The following is a 4,956-nucleotide window of genomic DNA, read 5'->3' as shown; positions in this document are numbered from 1 at the left end:
TGATGGTTCCGCGTTTTGACAATAAAAATAGTAAACAAATTGCAGAAAAAAGAAGAGATAGAAGAGATAAGAGCAAAAAAATCGGCAAAGGATGTACTGGAAGCATCCAATATCTCTGAGAATGACTCCTGCGATGAACCAGAGATTTCAGTAAAAGTAACAACAGAAAGGCGCAGAGACTTTATCAATCGGAAACGAGCGCCAAAAATAAAAAACTTTGATATACTGAATGATAGAATCACAGAAATCGAGAAGTACACCAAAAATATCCAGCATCACGATGCTGCTATGGATCTGATGGATAAGATAGTGACTTATATATCAGAAAACACCAATGATATAAGTCCTGTACCAGCAAATCGTACCGAACCAACAAGCGAACCCAATATTGAACCTATGAATTCTGCTCAAGATGAGCAACAGACTGCCTTTGTACTAAACAAGGATACCAAAGAAAGATAAGAAAAATGGAAGGCTCAATCAGACACACAAGAAAAACTATGCAAAAGCAAAGGGCAGCCACAAAGAATACCAGGCAATGTTTCAAAAAGACAAAAAGAAAATTGCCATAATAATCACTGATGGGGCAGAAGATGCCACCTGCCAAATCAGTGCTAATGAAATCTTCCAATACTATAAAGACATAATTGAAAAAGAAAACAAGAAAAATCCCAAATTCATCCCAATTGACCGGATATCAGATGAATGGGAAATTGGAAGTCTGTGTAAAGAAATTACACTGCTCGAAATAACTAAAGCCTTCGATGAATCAGATTTAAAGAAAGCAGTGTGGCCTGATAAGATTGGTCTGAATGACTTATATAAAGTGCAAGCAGGCAACCAAGACTGCTGCCCAGAATCTTCTCGTCTTGGTTATCGATGAGAAGAGTACCAGACAGTATTAAAAAGAACCGGTCAATACTAATACCTAAGAATGTACTGATTAGCGAACTCAAAAAGATAAGTAATTGGCATCCAATTACCATCGGTACGGCATTCATGAAGTTGTTCACGAAAATATTAACTAAAAGACTCACATTTTTCGTTGAAATAAATACGAGACAAAAAGGCTTCATGAAGGTGAGAGGTTGTCTCGAAAATCTGACTCTTCTGCAAAACATTATAAAAGGAGCACGAACGAACAGAAGCTCGTTAGCAGTGGTGTTCGTAGATATCTCAAAAGCTGTTGACTCTGTCAGCCATGGTCATATTCTACAGAGTCTTGAAAGATACAAAGTTCCATCATGCATCAGAGACATAATAAAAGACTTATACACTGACTCAACAACATTTTTCAAGGGAAAAAATAATGAAGCAACTCCAGAAATAACAATGAAGTCAGGAGTTAAGCAAGGTGACTCTGTTTAATATTGCCATGGATCCTCTGATCTGTGATCTTCAGAAAGACGGCAAGGACTTCACATTCAGCTCCGATGATCTCATTAAGCGAATCACCGCTCTTGCCTTTGCTGATGACATTGCAGTACTCAGCAACACCTGGAAAGAAATGAGTACAAATCTGAAAATCATTGAAAAATTCAGTAAAACAACAGGATTAAAACTTAATGTGAAAAAAACACATGGATTTTATATAAGTCACCATAAAGATAAGATCCTGGTTAACAACTGTAAACCATGGCAAAACATTCATCCAGGAGAAAGTGAGAGATATCTCGGACTGAAATTTGATCCACACACCGGCCATTCAAGCAACAACAAAATTAATGAGGTTCTTGTTGACTGGGCTCAAAAACTCGACAATCTACCACTTAAGCCCACACAGAAAATAGAAATATTGTGTCAATATTTGATCCCTAAACTGTCATTTAAACTGGAAATGACAGGAACAGAAGCTAAAACTTTAAACATTCTGGATCAAACAATTAAAAAGTATGTCAAACATTTTCTACACCTACCTGCATACACATGTGATGGTCTCCTGTATTCGAAAAGATCCTTTGGGGGGCCTCAGTATACCAAAGTTATGTAAGACAATTGGTCTGAACAAAGTTAATAACTTATTGTATCTCAGGGAAGCTCCAGATCTGTACATAGCTCATTCATTCATGTATGCAGGAGAAGTAATCAATGAAAAAATTGATAGCATCATCAAAACACACAAACTCAACATTTTAGACAGTAGATTTCTGAGTCATGAATTGAATTTGGTAGCAACATATGATTGGAGGAAAGAGGAATTTGAAAAATGGGCAAATCTCCCTGTCCAAGGTGATGGTATAAAATACTTAGCAAGTAATCCAACCTCAAATTTTTGGATCAGCAAACATAATAAAATAAAAGAAAATCAATACATAGCTGCGCTGATGTTGAGAGCAAATGTTCTGTATACTAGAGAAACCATCACTAGGGGAAGAAATCGTACATTTTCTACTTGTAGATACTGCAAAGATGTGTGCGAAACAATTTCACATATTTCAGTTACATGTCCTAAAACCAAGGACATAAGGATAAAAAGGCATAACAAAGTGTTGGAATCGCTAATTGATAGAGCAAAAAGGTGTGGGTGGATGACATACAGGGAACCTCATGTCAAAAATAGTCAAGGTGAACTAAGAAAACCAGATGTAGTGTTCACCAAAAATGGTACTGCTGTAGTGGTTGATGTTTCAATTCGTTATGAAAACTCACAGAATTCCCTTGAATTAGCGTATGAGAGTAAAGTTAAATACTATCAGGATCTATCACAGCAAATCCAAGATCTTACCAACTGTAAAACTGTAAAATCTCATGCCATTATTGTCGGATGTCGGGGTATTTGGCCTCAATGTAATGATGTTGCTCTGGCTGATCTTGGTCTGCAAATGTCGTTCCCATTCAAGAAGAATGTTTGCCTGACTACTTTAATGGACACTCTCAAAATGTGCCAAGTATTCATGGACAATTAAATTTCAAGCCAAACACTGAGATGTACACTATCCTACAGCACACATGTCACTTTTATAAAAACCTATTAGCCTAAAATGTTTATTCACTAATATTTACATGTGGTTCAACAGTTACATAATAGTTAATAGTTGATACAAGAATTAGAATAGATGTGGATTTTATAGATGTGAATTTTTATAGAGATGTATTTCCAAACTAGATGTGCAATCTATAGATGTGTATTTTTTATAGTTGTGTGCTTATATTATAATGATTTAGATACAAATGTGTACATCATGACTATTGAAACGTCTTGAATAAAAATAGGTCTCAAATAACTACATACACATAGTCACTACATATTGCATTGATTATTGATGTCCTGCTAAACAGGACTGTTCGTAGACAATTATATATTGTTGGAATAGTACTGCAGGGTGTACTCTCTCTGGCCTATACGTGACCCCAGTTCCAGTGAGGACAGCTTAAAGTGTGGCTGTACTCCGGAACAAACAATTGTTGTATTGTTGGAAGCAAAACCGATTTGACGCTGATGGGCAGCATAATAACCCAGAATGAGCCACCGCGAGGTGGTACAGATAGCCAAATGCCTCGTCATCTAATTAGTGACGCACATGAATGGATGAACGAGATTCCCACTGTCCCTACCTACTATCTAGCGAAACCACATCCAAGGGAACAGGCTTGGTAGAATCAACGGGGAAAGAAGTCCAGTTGAGCTTGACTCTAGTCTGGCACTGTGAAGAGACATGAGAGGTGTAGCAAAAGTGGGAGGCCCTCGGTCCGCCGGTGAAATACCACTACTCTTATTGTTTTTTCACTAACCCGGTGAGGCAGGGGGCGAGCCCCGTGGGGCTCTCGCTTCTGGCTCCAAGCACCCGGCGCCCGCCAGGCGCGACCCGCTCTGGAGACAGTGGCAGGTGGGGAGTTTGACTGGGGCGGTACACCTGTCAAACGATAATGCAGGTGTCCTAATGCGAGCTCAGGGAGGACAGAAACCTCCTGCGGAGCAGAAGGGCAAAAGCTCGCTTGATCTCGTTTTTCAGTATGAATACAGACTGTGAAAGCGGGGCCTCGTGATCCTTCTGACATTTTGGGTTTCTTCAAGCAGGAGGTATCGGAAAAGTTACTACAGGGATAACTGGTTTGTAGCGGCCAAGCGTTCATAGCGACGTCCCTTTTTGATCCTTTGATGTCGGCTCTTCCTATCATTCTGAAGCAGAATTCACCAAGCGTTGGATTGTTCACCCACTAATAAGGAACATGAGCTGGGTTTAGACCGTTGTGAGACAGGTTAGTTTTACCCTACTGATGATGTTTTGTTGCAATAGTAATCCTGCTCAGTACGAGACGAACCGCAGGTTCAGACATTTGGTGTATGTGCTTGGCTGAGGAGCCAATGGGGCGAAGCTACCATCTGTGGGATTATGACTGAAACGCCTCTAAGTCTGAATCCCCCCTAAACTGTAACGATACCGCAGTGCCGTGGAGCCTCGGTTGCCCTGGGATAGCCGGCCTCTCTCGGGGGGCCGGTGCATAGAGCCGCTCGCTTGGGGACCGGAACGCTGATGGAAGGGGGCCGCCTCTATCGCCCTTAGTGCACCGCATGTTCGTGGGGCACCCGGTGCTAAATCATTCGTAGACGACCTAATTCTGGGTCAGGGTTTTGTAAGTAGCAGAGCAGCTACCTCTCTGCGATCTATTGAAAGTCATCCTCTGATCCAAGCTTTTGTCTCTCCGTGCGTAGGCGCCCGCGGACGCCTTCTTCCACCACACCCAGGGGTGGGTCCCTCTGCCGCCGGGCCGCCGTGAGGGACACAGAGGGGGTAACGTGGGTTCGCGGGTGGCTGCCTCCACCACGTGTCCTCCAGCATGGGGACCTCCCCTTCCCGTCCCTGCCCCACCGGGGTGCGGGGATGGGGGCCACCATCCCTTGTGGGACGGCAGGGTGACCAGATGGCCTGGGCCGGCCGGGCCTCTCCTTCCCGCTGCCCCAGCCGGGCAGGGAGGCGAGCAGCAGCCCCGGGGAAGGAGCCTCCCGAGTGGCTG

At 42.6% G+C, this 4,956-nt stretch overlaps 1 pseudogene; it reads left to right on the top strand.

Annotated features, from left to right (window-relative positions):
- LOC146859052 (28S ribosomal RNA) overlaps nucleotides 1-4,640 on the top strand; it is an 8,108-nt pseudogene extending 3,468 nt beyond the window's left edge.
- The last annotated feature ends 316 nt before the right edge of the window (nucleotides 4,641-4,956 follow it).

The sequence above is a fragment of the Triturus cristatus genome, chromosome 3_2 (genome assembly GCF_964204655.1).
Source record: "Triturus cristatus chromosome 3_2, aTriCri1.1, whole genome shotgun sequence".
Taxonomy (NCBI): domain Eukaryota; kingdom Metazoa; phylum Chordata; class Amphibia; order Caudata; family Salamandridae; genus Triturus; species Triturus cristatus.
Note: the sequence above shows the minus strand (reverse complement) of the source record. Positions and strands in the feature narration are given on the sequence as shown.